The sequence below is a fragment of the Doryrhamphus excisus genome, chromosome 23, assembly GCF_030265055.1.
Source record: "Doryrhamphus excisus isolate RoL2022-K1 chromosome 23, RoL_Dexc_1.0, whole genome shotgun sequence".
NCBI lineage: Eukaryota > Metazoa > Chordata > Actinopteri > Syngnathiformes > Syngnathidae > Doryrhamphus > Doryrhamphus excisus.
Window position 1 is genome coordinate 6,504,431 of NC_080488.1, and position 19,978 is coordinate 6,524,408.

The window sequence follows — 19,978 nt, forward strand, 5'->3', positions numbered from 1 at the left end:
GTATCAGCCCCCGTAGCTGTCCACTCAGAGCGCGCTGTTCTGGTACCGTGCCCGTGAAACAACCAATCAGAGAACAGTGCACGAGCGTGAACACACAGCGTCAACATGTCAGCGGTTGACACTCCCGGCGAAAGAGAAATAGGGAAAATAGCAAACAGAATATTAGAAATGGAACATTTTATCACCATTAATGAGGAGGACACTCTTGAAATGATCGAAAAAACTAAAAATGCAAATACAAGCTCATGATTAAATAGTATGTGATAATAAGATCATCACATGGTTTGTCAGGTATCAGGCCCAGTATCATGCCCCCGCGTGCCAGTATCTGATTCTCACACTTGGGGGCATGATACCTGGCCTGATACCAGACAAACCATGTGATAACCTCTAAGTATCACTTCACAAATGTTGGCACATTTTTCATCCAATTGATGCATTTTTCAATAAATATGAGTTGTTTCTCCATACATTCATAGCTCTCATGTTTTTCCCATGGGGTACATTTTATTCTGGGCAATAACATTGTCGGTGGGAAAGTTTCTCCATCCATAGAAGTTGTTGACCAGCCTATTCCTGACTTGGCTAAAAATAACATCCTGATGTGTTTGCTGTTTGTGTTTTGACCCAAGCTCAGGCTTGTAATCTAGCAACAGAGGTGGCTAATTCAGTTCTTGCTTCCCTTGTGGCTAATGCTAGCCTTTATTGTCTGCCCTTTGCTGGTGAGAACAGCATTTATATCTAAGCCAAGTGCATGGAGTTAAATGACTCTTTCCCAAGGTCAATGCCACTGACCCCTGGAGCTCTTGTTGAGGCTCAAAAGTCTGATGCATCCCTATTTAAGTGTATTACTGCTGCTGAGAGCTTGGTTGAGTGTAGAGTGTTGTGCAGGTGACACAGTCAGCCACTCTGTCAACACTAGGGATGAGCAAGTACACCACGATCTTTATCTGTACCTGTTCACCTTTCTAAATTATCTGTATCTGCATCTGTACTCGGAGTGGGCGGTCTATGAACTGGAAGTGGGTGTGGTTTGTAGGGTTTACATCTGTACATTATTGACATGGATTGATCAAAAGTTGCTATTATGCTGCTATATGTGTACCGTGAATGTGTGTAAGTGAGCTGAAGACATATTAATTAATTATTTTATTAATTACTTAGTACTTATTTAATTACTAATTACTTAATCAATTATCTCTTGTGGAATATGCAGTGTACAATACAAGCTTAAGACTACAATGTGCATATTGTGTTTAAATGCAGTTTTCAATACATGGCACACCCTCCTTACTTATTATACTCCTTATACATTTCTTCTTTGTGCATGTTGATGCTTCAGTTACAATATGATTATAGTCCACTCAATGCAAAATGCCCATCCACCCCCCATGGTTTACAGACTTTTCCATGGGCTGTTGCAAAACAGGTTTTTAATGTTTTAAAAACTAAGAAGCTACATGAATAGGTGTGACTCAAATTAGGCTTGACAAGCTGAAAATCTGAACACACAAACACACATACACAAATGTGCTGGCGTCTTTCAGTGCTTGGGTTAAAAATAGTGTACACATTTTTTGCGCCTCATTTAATCTGCTTAATGCTAGAATTCTGCCCTGTCACGGCAAATAAACAATATAAATGCTAAAACAACCTCAGCACTTCGTTGCATTTTACATAGACAATTCCAACTCATTCAATATTCAATATTTCGACCACCATAAAGTTGTAATTGTATCATTTCTCCTGTCAAAGTACTCCATCTTACCTTCAGTAGTATTATCTCATCTCTTCCGTTGACCTTGTCAGCCTTTATACTTCATACACTTAGCCCTGCTGTCTCTCCACTTTACCTTTACTCCGCTTGTCCTTGGTTTGCAACCAAGCTCTTGCCTCAATTACTCCATACTTGATATGAGCCCCCCAGCAGGAGGGGAGGGACTAGCGTGAAATAATGCCGCCTGAGAAGCAACCCACAATGTGGGAAGTCATGAACGGAAGAAGAGCTGGTAAATATTGAGTCTGTCATTTCCGGTAAATGTGCAACGCCAGTAATTTGGAACAGTACTCCACTGTCAAAAGCTCTTCCACGGCAGAACGCCACGCCTCCTGATCCAGCGTCACCTTGTCGATGTCGGGCTGGCCTCCCCGGTCAGGCCCACTGCCCTGGCCGCCCCCCAGAGGGGTCCATCCATGGCTTCCGCTGGGCCTTCCGTCATGGGCGCCCTCCAGAGGAGCCCGGTCCCCTTCGGGCCGCTCACCCTTCAGTAGTATCTACCTAACCAACGTAGCTATCCTGGTGTTAACTTGTCAGTGTTATTCAGCTCCGAACCGTAGTAAAAGTGACCTGACTTCAGCAGAGAAGGAAAATGTTTCTTGTTACTTCCAACCAACTTTATTTTAACATTCCAGCCCCAAGGCATTTCACACCGGACGAACTTCCTGGTTCAAAGGTCATGCAAGTCCACTCATACATAGATACAAGTCCAAGTCCATACATACATACACATAGCTGTCCAAGGCAAATGCCTGTAACACTCGGACGCAAGCAACAAAACACAATAATATTCATAAGTGTCATTCCATATATGTATATACTGATGAAAATCAGAAATCACTTGATAAAAACAGCCACTTTGTTACTAAATATGCGCCTGACAGGATTGTGTTCTAACCCGTTTAATGTGACTTCTGTTTTCGGACATCTATTCAACATCGGGCAAATAAGATGAATGCAATGAATGCAAATGATTCAGTCCAAGAAACGTTTAATCCTCTGTTCTCAGTTATTTCTCCTCTTTTTCCTTTTGGGATCCATGGCCCATCACACAGCCTTGGTTTGTTTACAACAGCCACGTGCCTGGCATCCCGCCATGCTGATAGACACGTGTGTCGTAGGCTATGACGCAAATCTTCGTTGACAGAAATGTTGAAATTTAATATTTACTCTACACATTTTTACAACATTGGATACATCATATTGGTCCTTCTAAAGAAACCATATTAAAACAAAAAATATATTTCCCTCCCCCATTTTTCCATTTTCAAACATTTTTCAAAAAGCTCCAGGGAGCCACTAGGGTGGCGCTAAAGAGCCGCATGCGGCTCCTGAGTTGCGGGTTATCGACCCCGGTCTAGAAGAATTAGGTTATACTTCTGGAAGAAGGCGGTCATTGTGAAGTGCAGCATTGTCCTGTTGGAAAACCCAGTAGACCCAGTAGAAATGACAAAGCTTTACTTTATAGCCTTTTCGCATTCCAACAATATTTTAACTTTGTTGTTAGTATAAATTTGGCTTGTTGTTGTCAGCTAAACTACAGTGTGTTCATCCTCTGCTCCACCCGATGAGAGAGACAGGTTCAATAGCCATTTTTTGTCGCATTTTTTGGTTGTTTCTCAAACTTTTTTTCCTTTGACGGACTACCTTAGTGATAACTTTTTTCCAAATTTCTATTTGAACAAACAACAATAACAAAACACATGCACATGGTGTCAATAATCTTGCCATGCTGAGCAGCCACTTGTGTCACAAGTTGCATCCATTTGCATGATGCAGTTGAACCAAAGTTGTTTTGTTTGTTTTTTTCTACATCATTTTGCTTGGCTCCAAATCTACGACCTAGAAGAAACTAAGGTCTTATAATAACTCAAGGACGAAATTAGGGACACTCAGCCGTGCTTGCACTTGCTCTGTGTGAGTCTTCACATGATTATTGTAAGAGTCAGCATTTTGCCCTGAAAAACATGTTTAAGCTTTTTGATGAATGAGCTCCATTGTCAGAAAGCTTGCCAACTTGTTTTGGCACACAACAACTACAGGCACACATTCATTTGTTTCTGTTTGGGGGTCTATTTCAAGTGCTGCAAGAAAATCAGTTTGACAGCTGGATGGTAACATAGCTCAGGGCAAAGACAGGCTGAGGAGAAAGAATCAGGCACTAAAATGATAAAATCGGAGCACATGAATGATTTGAGGAGGAGAGGTATATGAGGATTTGGACAAACGATGAGGGTCAGAAAGGGGAAATGTGACAAAGATAGAGATGGGTAATGACATAAAGCAAGATAAAGGGGATACATTGAACGGGAAAAGCAACTTCAGCAGATGCACTGCAGTTTATGAGAATAGTGTATAATAAGAGGGCAGGAGAATACGTCTGTGAGCACGCTAATAAGACCCCTTGTTAAAAGACATGGCAATGTGTGAAGAGAAAGGGGATGACTGGGACTGGCATGCTGAATAATACAAGAGCAGTGACACAGAGTCTCTTCTTGCAGGAAGATAAAAGACATGCGGGAAATATATTACGGTGCTAAATGAAGCTTAAGCTTTAATAATAATAATTCACTTCCTCATTTGGTTATAATGGCATAATGTCACAGTGGAATGTTCTTTGAATAATGCAAGCAAGCTGAAGACTAAGATGATTTGAGTGCCTTAGCAGCTTCACAACAGATTACCCACAAATCTCTGCAGATGAGGAAGGCAGAGATGTGCAAAGTGTGACTCGCCAACAATGAAGACAGACAATATCCCACTGACCCATTTTAACACAAGAAAAATTCTATATTTTAACATTTTTTCACAATTTTGCTACAGTGTGACTATTAGTTTCAGATTGAAAAATAAAGAAATGTGTGGTATAATGACAGCATTTTTTGCATTACCGCTTTGATTGTTTTCTGTCACGTTCCGGCTTGGCAGCTTTGCGGTTCGACCCCAGGATGCAGAGATGAGGACCCAATTGCAGGTACAAATATATTTAATAATGCTATGCAGCAGAACAATGCACTCGCATGACCAACTGACAAATGACAATGACCCGACAAAGAAAGGACCGCACACTTGAACTAAATAGGTATCACAAACAATGGAAAACAGGTGCGGAGGTTAATGGAAATCAACAGAAATCAGAACAGAGTAACAGAGGAAGTGAATACAAAATAAGGGCATGAACGAGGAACAGAGGAAAAGAGGAAAACTAAGAGAGCAGTTTTCCTTCTTTTCTATTTTTACTTTATCATCTTATTTTCTTGCAGCAGAGTTATTATGTGCAAATTGTGCTTTAGGTGCCAGAGTCGCTTTCAAAAAATATATTTTTTTATATTACGATTTCAAAATATTGTAGCTTGAAAATGGTTATTAGAGATAAAGGCATACTGGAAATGAAAAAAGAAATAAACAGTATGACCCAAAGTTAGTGATGGGAGTAAATTGACTAATCTAATTTACATATTATGACATCACCGGGCCCAGAAATGCTCTTCCTCATCTCTCATGTAAACACATCATTATCATTGATAGTGGGATCTTGAACATCTCTGTTGCCTTCTCCGCTTTAGAAGTGTATTTCCTTACGCACATTCATTCTTCCACAACTGTTTTTCACGCATTCCACGCATTTTTTAAAACATCTCTGCTATCCCCCCCCCCCCCATTTAACATTTAAATCCACCAGTCCTACGCAGGGATGGGGTAGAGGATGGGCTGGGAAGCTCAGCCAGTGGAGAGAAGAAGTTAGTGAGGGAAATGCCATCACTGCTGAGACCAAAAGGGTCGTGAAGAGGGACAGAGAGTCCTTTGCGGCCTTTCCTTCCAGACGCCCAGGAAAGGGGGCCAGGTGTGGTCTGACCAGAGGTAGTAACTGCTTCTTTCGGGGCTAAGCAACGCTGGCCGCCCGTCGGCTCGAGACAAGCTAGCCGGGAACACAGAGCCATCTGCCGCTGGAAAAGATCCTCGATGTAGCTCAGCAACGTCCGCTGCTGGGGCCATCAGGTGAGACGCTCACATTAGCCCACCCCGGAAAAGAGGAGAAACTCACTGCCGAGCTAGTCAGGCTACAAACAATTTTGGTTAAGATTCAGCAGATATTCTCTCAATTGCTATATGATCTAACCGGAGATTTTTGTAAAGTGGCAGCAGTCAAACAGGCCAGGAATACTAATAACTAAATGCTGACATGTTTTGAGTGGGGACTTGAACATTTCTACTGAGGTAGCAGCTCTAATATCATCCCACAGTGTTGGAGCCTGAATAGAAAAGGCTCTAGAGCTCACATACTACTTTCTGGCTCTGAGGACTGTCAAAAGGCCGATGTGTTGTGCACACAGGTCTCTGGACGTATAGGGTACACCTAGGTCAGTGGTCAGCAACCCATGGCTCAAGAGATGCATGTGGCTATTCAGCCTCTTAATTGTGGCTCCCTTTGCAATGCTCGAATACTATTTTTTACATAATTAGTCATATACATTTAAGTAAGTTTATCTCCAATACTAGCAAGAGTATTATCTGAACTACTTTTATACCCCAAAATTCCCTCCCGCCAAAACTGTGGGAGACTCCTCATTGGCTCAGCATGTGAGCTCATCACAGCTGTTGGTCGCCCGCCCGAGTTTATCAAAAGTTGTTTTGAAAGACGGCATGATAAAAGAAAAGTTTTTATTTTACAATGAAGGCAGCCGATGTGAAGAAGCTTGTGTGTGACTTCTTCAGGGACAACAATCTTTCATGGGATATGGTTTCTGCAGTTTGTATGGACGGAGCTCCAGTCATGCTGTGAAGAAAGTCTGGTTTTGGTGTGCTAGTAAAGGCAGATGCACCACACATCATTGTGATGCATTGTATTCTGCACAGGCATATTGTGGCGCTCAAGGGTCATGCTTTGCAGAGAACAACTTTTTATTGAGAGTGAGAGGAAAAAAAGCTTGCTTTTAACCGCTATGCATAGCAACTAAAGTCATGGTGTTGCGACAGGCTATGCCAACAACATCACATAACAACACAAGCCAGATAAATAAAAGCACTCCCACTGGTTGGACAGAACAAGGATGCAGATATGCAGCTCAAACTACAAACGGATGAACCATCCACATCGGCAGCACCGCAAAGCACGCTGGGAACAAGGAAGTGCCACCAGTGACGCCACACAGCCTCCCCCCCAGCAGGTTAGCTGTCCTCAGCAACCTCAGCGTCCAGGATGTAGTCCCGCAGATGGCGGGGAAGTTGGCGGTGCCGTCGAGCCCGCTGAGGTGGCCGCCCATCGGCGATGCTCTGGTGCCCTCAGACTGCTCCTCTAGTCTGGCCTCTTCCTCTGCCAGCCTGGGGCTGGTATGGGGCAAGTCGATCACGGTGGATCACCCGGTTCCTCCTTTGCAGACGCACCCTGTACACCACGTCTGATAGCCGCTCCAGGATGGTGCACGGTCCCTCCCAGTGGCTTATCAGCTTGGGAGACAAACCCTTCTGTCTCTCTGGGTTGTAGACCCAAATTTGACAAAATCCTCTCCTCTACAGCAGACGTCATATGCCCTCTTCTGGCGACACCTCGTGCACCTCTCGAACTCGGTCCCGCAGATAGCTGTAGTAGTCCATGCCGGCCATACCTTGCACCTCTGGCTCGTTGGTTGTTGTTGGAGTCAATATCATGGAAGCAGAAGAACACCTGAATGTTTTTCACAAAAAGCTACCGTTATGGAAACGACGAACAGAGAACAATAACTTCCCGCTTCTGGATGACTGTGTAAGTAAGATCGAAGATGTGTCTGGCATCTGAGATATTTCCGTATCCACGGAACTGAAGCAAACAATTGCCACGCACTTACATAGATGAGCTTGCAAAATCTCTTGATGGTTACTTCCCTACAAGAGAGTCATATCCAGCATGAGTGAGACAGCCGTCCGTTTTGCTGTTGAGACAGCAGATGTCAATGATGAATTCCTCGACGAAATCATTGAAATTCAGCAGAGCCAGGTTCAACAGCAGCTCTTCAGAACAACAACGCTTTCAACATTTTGGTGTCAACAAATGAACAAGTATCCAATTATTGCTTAAGATAGCAATTGTTACAACATATGTTGGTGAGCAAAACTTTTTGAGGATGCTGGACATAAAAACGAAGAAGAAGAACAGACCTTGCTGTGAAAATGACATGAGAGTGGCACTTGCCAAGGTGAAGACACATATATCTGAAGTGGTCTCTCAAAGGCAACAGCCGAAGTCACACTGATTTACAAGTATGTAACTTGTTGTGAGTTCACGCATTGTGTTTTGTTTGGTTTTGTTCTTTGAACAAGGTTCAAATGTTCATGCACGGCTCATTTTATGTACCAGTGAAAAAAACACATGTCTTGAATTCTTCTATTTATATAAAATATATTATATTTTATTTTTCACTAAAGAGAGGTTTGGTGAATGCGCATATGAAACTGGTGGGGTTCGGTCCCTCCGACAAGGTTAAGAACCACTGATCTAGATTTAATATGTAATTCTAATTTTAAGATTTAAAATTTACTTTTGAAATTTAGAGTTAACACAGTCCAGGGTGTAACCTGCCTCTCGCTCGAGGTCAGCCAGGATAGGCTCCAGCATACCCGTGACTCAGCAGTATAGATGGATAGAGTTAGATTTAGATTTACATTAACATTTACATTTTGAAGCTGCAATTTTGACACCCCTGTTGTCATGAAATTTATAAATTCTTCTACTTCTATATACAAATGATGCAATCCAAAACCTATTTGCAAAAGCATTTATGACAGATGTGCTGACTCTTAATTATCCTTATTGAGCAATAATGCAGCTAGGTTTTTTCTTGTTGAAGTATGTATCAGGTTCAAGTAGACTTTTGTAGCACTTTGAACTAACTTCTTTGCAAACCCACCATCTACAAGCAGTCATATGGTGCGATGATGTTACTCTGTTATTGCCACACACAGATAAACACACACACCAGCGGATGTAGAACATGGATGTTTAACTGAGAAGTTTAAATCACATTTGTACATGTGTCCAATGACGGAAAAGCAAGGCACTTGAGATGATTTGTTGTGGACGAAATGTTGTATTCATTGTACTGTGGAGGCAGGTCACAAACAATAAGTACAGTCGTATCAGCCATCTCTTTGGTGTGAGTAAAATAAAAGTCTGGTACAAAAATAGTACAGAAATTCTGGAGAAATGCTTTTATATGCTTTGTGCAATGGATGTGTCATCCATTATAAGGAAGCCAAACACCCAAGTCAGCACAGGGGAGCACAGAAAAGAATGAAACTTGCATTTGAAGTTGGACCCAAATGTACCACTGTGCTGCCATGACAAACAAAAGAAAAGAAAAAATGTGCAGTACAAAAATGGCTAATTGTGCAAGTCACTGTAAACAATGTAAGTCACTGTCTTAGCGCTGGCGGCCAGATCGTTCCAACTGGCCAAGTGTACCCATGAAGAACGGGATGCAGACAGCAGATGCCAACCAGGATGAAGGCAACATATGCCAACCAGGCATTCTCTATTAAAAGATAATCCATGCTTTGACCTGCTCCGGACCACTCTGCATATGTTGCAGCAGTTGAGGACACACTTAGTACCAATTGTACTGGTGCCAAGGTTATTGAAGGTGAATTGCTCCTTGGCCAAGATGTCAGCAGACCTGCTTATTGTTCACATAGCAGAAGCTATGCTGCTTGCACAAAATAAAATAGCAACAGACATTTTTTTACATAAATACAGCACAAAATGTGAATGGGGAATCATGTGCTGGTTAACAATGGGACACTTGCTAATTGGTTAGCAAAGAGTTGTCTGTGTTACACTTGCAGTCGGTAGTGAAAATGTTTATTCTGGTTGCATATTGCATAAGGGGATTCCGTAACACTTTTTGTCAGTGGGCCAGATAATGATCTCAGTAAAATATTCCAACAGTATGTTGCATGTACGGTCTCAGTTATGGCCAAACATTTTGGGAGTTAATTTTCTGCTTTTCTGAACATTTTAGAGTATTTTTTTTATACATGAAAGTTATCTGCAGTGTTGCTGTTTACAATTAAAATATAAGTAATTTCTTTTATTATAATTAATATTTCTAAATATTTCCCACCAATAGAGGATATATTGGTGAGGGGTGAATGTTTGAATTATTGACAAATCTTGTAACAGTGACCAGTGATTGATTCTGTGATAAAATTGTCCAGGTTTGTCAAAAAAAATAAATATAACAACAAGCCAGTCTCTTGAACCGCTCAAGATCCGCCTCTCATCAAAGAGACATAAATCCCATCTCTAAGTAAGTGTGGCTCACTTGTACCACAAATCATTTAATTTAAATCATTATCATTGAGAAGGTAAAACTCTTTGTGCCAAAATCACCACGTATGCTAGGGCATTTTTCCACACAAGTCAACCGTGTGGCTGATAAGTGTGGGTGTTCTTGCTCCTGAGTAGTTTGTTTTTGAACAATTTGTGTATTTGTATATCCTTTATATAGTGAATGCCAGTAGTAGCCGATGGCCTGCTCAGTGTTTGCTGACATTTAACAAAATTGAAGCAGAGTAGTGTTGGCTGACAGATATAGGCAGAGGGCAAGAACATCAGATTCTGAAAAGAAATGGCATACTACATTAATAACAACTGAAAGGATCTGAAAGTTCCAGGTTATAACGGTATCTTCCACCACATGGTGGTTCGAATTTCACAGCTTTCACTCATCACGGTTTTTCCTAAAATATATGAATGAATAAATCATGTGGTTTCGTCTGGGATAGGCTCCAGCATACCTGTGACCCGAGTTTTAAGCGGCATAGAAAATGGATTGGATGCTGTTTCGTGGTTGTTATAGCCTAATTTTATGTTTAAAAAATGCATATTGTATACGTTTCTTGCCTCAATTCAAGCGTAAAAAGGACTAAATGAAGCAAAATACAAATTTAGAAGACGCAATCAAAGATGTGATGGTATAGTTATTAGTATCATCAAATACAATAGAAGAACATTTATTTCTCCCCAAGAGGAAAATTCTCTTCACTTTACAAAATAAATATTAAAAGGACATCCCATACCACAACAGTAACAACATTCCATCAACATGATCAGGTGATCTTTTAACAGCGATTATAATAATAAAAAAATAACAACCATGTTTTCTTCAACAATTCTTTTTAACAGACCGAAGTAGTTCTTTTTCATACATGACAGTTTTGACTGCTTGCTAGCAGTCTCCATCAGGGTGGTCACGTGATGTTCCTGTGACGTGTCATGCCAGCTGATTTATGTGAGTGTTTCCGCTGTCTTCCTGTCAATGGGAACACATCCCAGGTGTGAGAGAGTACAAAAGCTCCCTTGTCCCGGTTTATAGTCTTTTGGGAACACTTCCGTATCCCATTTCCCCTCAAATACCCTGCATGTCTTGCAATTAGACATCACTGAGTGATCATACGTCAAATGGCAACTAATACAACAATAAGGCTAATACTCGCTCTTGTGCCAATTAGAAGGCTAAGCTAATAAGTAAAAAAATAATAGAATTATCGCACAAGATGACCCGCCTTTCACAGCAGTGAAAGACACCAGGTTCGGCCAGTGCTCTCTCACTTAAAGTACCAGGAAGGTCCACCAAGGTACTCTCACATTCACAGTCATGAAGTTGTGAGTGGCGTGGGCGCAATGGATGAAAGACGACGAACACACCTTTACTAAGGCTGTGAGGCAGCACCGGCCGAGTTACGCCACCATATGTGAATGGATTGTGGATGCTTGGGGCTCCTCTCAATGCAGAGAAGGAATGTAGATTGACCGGCAAATTGAAAGCTTTGTCTTTTGTCTCAGCTCCCTCCTTCAAAATACACCGATACACAGTCCTAATCAGCGCACACGCCGTACCATTTCAAGACATATAGCTGAATAATAATAAATATAGCAACTTCTGATCAATCCAAATACATATAGTTGTGTACTCACTCATCCCTAGTAACTAAGCTACACAGATTTGCCACCTGGTGCTGCCCCTGTTCTGCACTCAGGTTATGTAGGCAGAAAGATGAGTAAGAGGAACAAAAACAACACAACTCATACAACACAAAGCCCAGAACATAAGAATGCATGTGTTCGTATTTGTTTAGCTGAGAGTGCATAACAACATGCACATTTAATAACAGTAGCTTATAAAAGGACAAGTGGGAATTTACTTTCCCAAAGGTTGTATTCTTCTGGCTTTTGCTCATTACACCTTCTAAGGAACCACTAACTGTAAAAATGCCACAGTACGTCAGGATATATTCTAGGACAGCAACATAATCAGAGCTTTCATAATGGAAACGTGTTGCTGGGGGACTATTCACCTTCAGGTTAAACCACAGTTGTACCACAGGTTATCACATCCCTTTCTGTGTCAGAATAATGGCGACATGGGACAACCTTGACCCCCAACTTCCCTGTGAGCTTGGAGCAATAATGAGAGCTCTGGGAATGCGCCCTGGCTGCCGGGCCTCATCCCACATCCCATAGGCTCGCTGTCTGTGCACTATTCTGGGGGAAAAAGTGCATATGCTTGATAAGGTTAAGGGAATTTGGCATGTTTATATTTTTGTTGCTGGTTTGATAAAAAATACTGTAGATGCAGAGTCTAGCCAAGCTTGGTGAATGATCAAACAAGTGAAGAGAAAAACAAGCACAATACAATACAATACAATCTGAGGTCAGAGACAATCCTCTCTGGGAAGCTGGTCGACCCGAATGAACCCCCCCCCCCCCATTGGAAATGCAATAGAACAGTTTTATATTAAAGGTCAATAAGTGTACATTAGGGGTGTAATGGAATTCATTATTAATTTTTCAGGAGGGAACTGACCATAATGATTGTGGTTGATGTGGTTGATGACACCGCTGTCTCGAATAACATCTGGTATGAGTTATGATCGGCAATAATCGCTACCAAGACAAGCCAACATTAACCACCAAAGGAATGGGCAGAAAAATGGTCTCTAATGCAGAGGAGGAGGACGTAGAGAGCCAGGATCCAGGTACTCTACGGGAGATAATGGTGATTGAAACATGCAAGGAGAATCAGAAACATGTCCTGTTTCAATAACAGTGAACGTCCAAACGTCAGTGGTGAAATCCACAGAAGTATGCGAGTGTGTGCATTTCTGAGTGGGACTTTGGCCAACAGATTACTTTGCTAAATTAATAACCAAGAAAAGTGGGCACACTGTCTGCAAAAATGGTTAAACTATATCACGGCAAAGAAGCAATATGTATCTTAAAAATCTGTCCATCAATTCTGTTACTATCATCGGAATAGCACCTGCAAATCACTTTTCACATAAAATAGTTTTGGTCCCAATTAATTGAGGGGGTACTGTTAGAATAAAATGTAGATAGAATGAATATAGTGTTAGTTATTACCCTTATATCCATTTGCTTATACAATAGAAAGCTTAGACCAAGCCCGGTAAAGTACAAAACAAAGGGCACTACTGAAAACTGTGTGTGACTTTGAGCAACTTTAGTATTAGTATTAGTATCATTTGAGTATCTCATTACTGAGCTGTTTTTGATCATCAAAATATGGTCACTCTTACAAACAAAGAAAAGACAATTGATCTAATGCGGAATGCCGAGTGTGCTGAAAAGAGGAAGCCATCCCTTTTGTATACATGAATGGCTGAGGAAGACCAGACTATGAAAAGCCTTCTGCTTGGCACAAACAGACCGTAGCACAAACAGTACAACACAAGACAGCCACAGCTGCTCAATTCACACCAGGAGGTGTTTGCACAAGGTATTGGCATATTAAAGGGATAAAGGCAAAAACTGAATTGGCGGAAGCAACAACTTCAGACCGCCGAGTGCCATAGTCGGAAGATTGAAGCAGAACCACGTCCATCGTCCCAGTAACCAAGGAAGCAAAGACTGACGTTTTAATATGCAGTGATTTTCAAGTGACCAATAACACTGTGTAGCATACTGAGCAGTATCCACTGTCATGTATTGATAATACAGTACATCATTTGGCAGGAGAGGAAATGTTTTCAAAGATTGGCTTAGCTCAAGCCTACCTACAAAGGTGGAGTAGCCGGACAGGAAAATACTCACCATAAATGATCCAAAAGGACTGTTTCAATACAACAGGCTTATCATTGTTGCATTAGCTCCAACTGGAAAAGAGCCATGGACCCAAGGTACACAGTTATATCTGGCAAAAATGGTTATGAACACCTGGAGAATCTCAGCAAATTGCACACTTAGCTCCATGAAAAAAGCAAATGTGAGTGAAATCTCATACGGTAGATATATTTTTGACAAGCATGGCTTAGAATACAGAATACAGATCTGAACAGCTATAATTGCATTTACTTCAAGATCAACTAACACAACTATGCATCCTGACCATGAGGTCCTCAGCTTCAAATGAGGGATTAAAATGTTCCAGCACTACCTTTGTGTCACCTTTGTGACAGACCACCAGTCCCTTGTACCCATTTTCAGCCCCGAAAAGGAATCCCTGTGATATCAGCGACCTGCTGACAAAGTTGGGTGCCTTTCCCTTTTCCATGACATTGAATACAATGGAACAAAACAGCACTCCAATGCTGACGGCTTGTCATGTTTGCCTCTATCATCAGCAGCGAAGGCAAAAGCTTTATGCTCAGACCATGCAGAAATCTTCGACATGGAAGTGATGAATCAGCTGCCCGTGACAAAATACAGACATACTAAAAATGACTTTTGACTTTCGTCATAAGTATATAACAAAGCAGAGATGGACATCTCATGGAGGCTTAAGATTCCCAGAGTTTTAAGACAGACAAAACCAACTTTCTGTTTGTCAAGGAACCTTTCTGAGTGGTTCTCATGTGCACATACAACTGAGAGCTTCAGTTTGAGAGACATCTTGGCACTTTTGCATTGTAAAGACAACTACTAGACTGTACAAACAGTACACGTCCTTGTGGAAGTGTATACAATTTACTAGGCTACAGCAGTACTAGCAGTACAGCAGCCACAGTAGTTCTCTTCTCCCATCAAGTGTTGCCACAGCCAAGTCAATTCAAATATTGATTGTATTGATATAGTGTCAGTATTGGGTTGAGACTTGCTTAATGGGATCAATATTTTTCATTTATTTTATGCTTTGTTGTGTTCATATTTTTACAAGTTATTGTTTATTTTTTTTATTGTTTACAAAAACCATTGTTAACATGTAAATTGATTTTTTTTATTTTATTTGGCCAGAGGAAAGATTTTCCAACTGCTGCTTGTAAAATAATTTTACTTGACTCACTAAACCCGCAAGAGACATTCAAAAGTAATATAAAAGTTCTTTACTCTTTGAACTGACTTGGCCTTGATGTTATACAAATCATTGAAAAGACGATGCCTTGAGCGACAGAGGGACATCTTGTACTTGTTCAAATGTCCTCAGGATGGTCTGAAGGATAAACACATTGTCAGTCAAGAGCTTCTTTGTACCCTTTTCAAACAATACAGCATCACTTCAAACAATACAGCATCACCAGAAATCCACTGGGACAAAAGAGCATTTTCAACGCTTCTTTTTGCTGGATCCTTGAAAGCTGTTGGGACCGGTGTCACAAATTGGAAGCTATTTACCAACGATGAGCTGCCATAAAACTACTGCCTCAGGACCCCAAAAATCTTCCAGTCCTAGATTTCTCCTTCAAAAATTCCCTGACTTTGGGCTTTACTTGTTTATGTTTTAACCTTGACAACATTAATGCAGTTATACAACATGTCATCTGATAACAGCTTGTTTAATTGAGTAGAAAAAGTTGATCACAAAGTAAATGGGACAAAGATTTATTTAGTCTAATAGTAGAAATTAAAAAGCAACTCATGTGTAGCTTGTCGACAAGGTTTAATATTGTTTTTTATAGTGCTGCGGCTTTTTCCAAAACGAAAATGGTCAGAGCATTACAAAGGATTCTAGCAGCAATAAAAATATCAGATATGAGGCTATTAGGGGTCTAACAGTACATGTATTCCTAATTCTTAACTTCTGTACCGAACCTATGGTTGGATACAGAGGCATACTGCTTGCACATTTGAGTGAGGGAGAGGAAGCATCTACTTGGCAACCAAACCCAGTACAGCCCAACCTTTGGCTCGTGGAGTCATGGTTAGTGCTAATGCCAAGGAGAAGCCAAAGACCCCTTTCCTTCGTATAGTGTTTGGCAACAATTGGCCTTCTTGAAGAAACATAAAACAACAAAGACAAGTGTATAAGGCAAAAGCAGAAACTAATAACAAAAAAACTACAATTTTGTGAAAATGAACAATAATTCAGACTCGGGCTGGGTGATATTTTGATTTTGTTTAAGCAAGATATCAAAATCAAACATATTGTTGATATCGGCAGAGACTGGATTTGCACTGTTTTCTTGTATCTTGGTCTGTCTCGCTCTGCTGTGTGTGTCAGTACTTGTTAGAGAGGCTGCTGCCCCGCCCCCCTCCGTGCGCTCCGTGCTCGATCTGGCAACATTGCAAAGCCTATTGACGACATATTTTCTCAAATGCAACTGGTGACAAACCTAGCTACTTTTTCTATCATGTCATCATTGGCAACTTGAAAGTGAACTTGAAAGCGGTGCGCCACCACTCGTCCCGCTCTTCCCACCACTCGTCCCGCTCTTCCCACCTAGCGAGGAATCACACACGGGGCCCTGGTTTGGGTGGTGGGGTGGCTGAGCTGGCTTGCTCCCCTGAAGACCGAGCGGCCGCTCCCACAACCCTGGTCATTGGGGACTCCATTGTGAGGCATATCCGTATGAGGGAGGCGTTAACTTTGTCGTTCCCCGGAGCCACCGTTTCCGACGTAACCGGGAAAATACCAGACATCCTGAACTCTCATCCGCAGGCGAAAAGGATTATTCTCCACGCAGGTACGAACGACATCGCCAGGCAACAGTCCGAACTTTTAAAACGGGATTTTAGACACCTTTTTAATTCCATTTCACAATCCAAAGTGACTGTTTTTATTTCTGGCCCCACCCCCACCTGCGGCAGAGAGAGCGGCAGATTCAGCCGTCTGCTGAGTCTCAACACCTGGCTCTCCTCTGCCTGCAACTCCCACCACGTCGGCTTCATCAACAACTTTGATGTTTTCTGGGAGAGACGACACCTCTTTGGGCCTGACGGGCTTCATCTTAACAGGGGAGGTGCCCGCATGCTCTCAGCCAACCTGGCTTATGGCCTTCAGCATGGTATCATCCCCAAACCCACACCTGTTGCTCTGTCCCACTCTGATTGATGTCCCCCAGGTCCATGCTCCTATCCACTCAGTTCCACCTCTGACCACCATACACACAATACTGGACTTGGACCTCAAACTTACACCAACACCACTTCCATTCCGGTTATCATTACACTGCATCAACACATCAGACACCGCCATACTCTGTGAAACCTCATAACCTCCGACCACTCAATAGACACCCATACCCCACCTCCATGATCAACAAGCCACCTGTCACCATCAATGTAGCACTTTTTAATGTTCGCTCTCTTTTAAATAGAACCTTTTTAATGAATGATGTGATTTTAGATAATAAGTTAGACTGTCTTCTTTTAACTGAGACATGGCTTGGTACTGACGCATCCGTTGTTCTCACTGAGGCCTGCCCACCAAATTTTAATTTTTTATATTCTACTAGAGAGGGTAAAAGAGGAGGTGGGACGGCATCCATCATAAATGACTTGCTGACCTCAAATGGAGTGTCTTTTAACAGTTACAAGTCAAATGAGCACCATGCCTTTACTTTTAGCAGCCCTCCGATTCTTTGTATAACTGTATACAGACCACCCCATCACTCTAGTTCTTTTTTCAGTGAATTCTCTGAACTTTTATCAATCACTTATAACAGGATTTTATTATCTGGTGATTTTAATCTACATGTTGATGATACCTCGGATCCAATATCCAGAGAGTTTTTAAACCTTTTAAATTGTCTTGATTTTAAGCAGCACGTCACACAGCCAACTCACAACAGAGGACACACCCTGGACCTGGTCATAACCCATGGCCTGTCCATTGGTGTGTCCTCTGTTGTTGACCTGGCTATGTCCGACCACTACTGTGTATTTTTTAGCATCACCAGTTTTAACCAGGAGGAGGCCCCGGTGAGAACAGTGAGGAGGCGCTATCTAACTTCTGAAGTGGCTGCAAATTTTATTGAGATTTTACAGAGCACTCCTGCTGAAATTTTACCTGCACCTTGTGATTTTATCGTTGATAATTTTAACAGTAAACTGAAGTCAACTCTGGACTCAGTAGCTCCACCTGTAACAAAAACAATAAAAAGAAAACCTACACCCCCGTGGAGAAAAAACGATGAAATCAATAAACTGAAAAGAAAATGCAGGAGTACTGAGAGAAGATGGAGAAAAAGTAAATTGACTGTTCATTACGAGATTTTATGTCAACAACTCAAAACCTACAATAACGCAGTAAAAACGGCACGAATTTCCCATTTCTCACAACTCATTTCCAACCACAAAAACAATCCCCGGTTCCTCTTCTCCACCTTTAATATTTTAACAGGCACTAATTTTAATAAAGTTTTTAAGACACCAACAGACGATCTTTGTGAAAACTTTGCAGACCACTTCAGAACTAAAATCAAGGACATCAGATCCTGCCTGTTACCCCAGAAAGTTTTGCCTGTTAACACACCTGGACTGTTGTCCTTGCCTGAGGAGAGACTGAAGAGTTTTGCCCTGGTTGATGCAAGGACACTTGGTCGAGTTTTCTCCCAAGTAAGCCCAACAACCTGCCTTTTAGATCCAATTCCCACATCACTCTTAAAATCACTTTATGGATTCTTTGAGGAGCAGTTTTTAAACATCTTGAATTGCTCTCTTCAGACGGGTGTCTTCCCCAACGCCTTTAAAACGGCGGTGGTGAAGCCCCTTCTGAAGAAGAGCAATTTAGACCCCAACAATCTTAATAATTACCGACCCGTATCCAACTTGCCGTTTTTAAGTAAAATTTTAGAAAAACTGTTTTTTTACCAACTTAATGACTTTTTAAACAGAAATAGCATTTTAGAGAAACATCAGTCTGGCTTTAGGAGGAACCACAGTACCGAGAAGATTTTAAACAACATCAGGTGGAATTTAGATAACAAAAAGCTTACAGTCTTGGTTCTACTGGATCTAAGCTCTGCTTTTGATACAGTGGACCATCACAATTTATTAAATAGACTTAGATACCTGGTCGGCCTCTCTGGTACTGTTCTTAACTGGTTTTGTTCTTATCTCACAGGCCGATGCTTTTATGTAAGTATGGATACATGTTCCTCAGGAACCCATGAAATTGAATGTGGGGTTCCTCAAGGCTCAATCTTAGGTCCACTCCTTTTTAATCTTTACATGCTTCCCCTTGGGGACGTCATCAGGAAGCACGGCATCAGCTTCCATAGCTATGCTGACGATACACAGCTATACATCGCCGTGTCTCCTGATGACTCAGGGCCACTTGATGCCCTTTTTAACTGCATTGTAGACATCAAGTCATGGATGGCAGAGAATTTCCTGCAGCTCAACCAGGACAAAACTGAGGTTTTAGTTATAGGTCCTGAAGGCCAGAGAGAGAAACTTTTACCAAAACTACAGGATCTTAAACCAGCCGACAGCGTGATTTTTGACTCTGAGCTAAATTTTATCCCACATATCAAAAATATAACAAAAATAGGTTTTTATCACCTTAAGAACATAGCCAAAGTCCGCCCGTTTCTCTCTCAGGCCAGTACGGCGGTGCTAATGCATGCTTTTATTTCCTGTCGTTTAGATTACTGTAATGCCCTGCTCTCTGGTCTTCCCCAAAAAAAGTATTTTAAATCTCCAATTATTACAGAACTCAGCCGCACGTGTGCTGACGAGGACCAGAGGGCGGGAGCACATTACACCGGTTTTAAAGTCGCTGCATTGGCTCCCCATCCGCTTCAGGATCGATTTTAAGATTCTCTTACTGGTTTTTAAATGTCAAGTCAAGTCAAGTTTATTTATATAGCCCTTAATCACAAAAGAGCCTCAAAGGGCTTAACAAGCAGGCAACAGTAGAAGACAGACAATAGACGACAAACGACATCCCCTGATCTGAACCCCCATCAGGGCAAGGAAAAACTCAAAACCCATTAGGGAAAAAGAAACCTTGAGAAGGGACCGCAGATGGGGGAATCCCCCTTCTA

General features: G+C 41.7%; 1 pseudogene; it reads left to right on the top strand.

The window, feature by feature from the left end:
* The first annotated feature begins 12,681 nt into the window (after window positions 1–12,681).
* LOC131110658 (uncharacterized) lies at window positions 12,682–19,755 on the top strand (annotated as a pseudogene).
* Window positions 19,756–19,978: the final 223 nt, after the last annotated feature.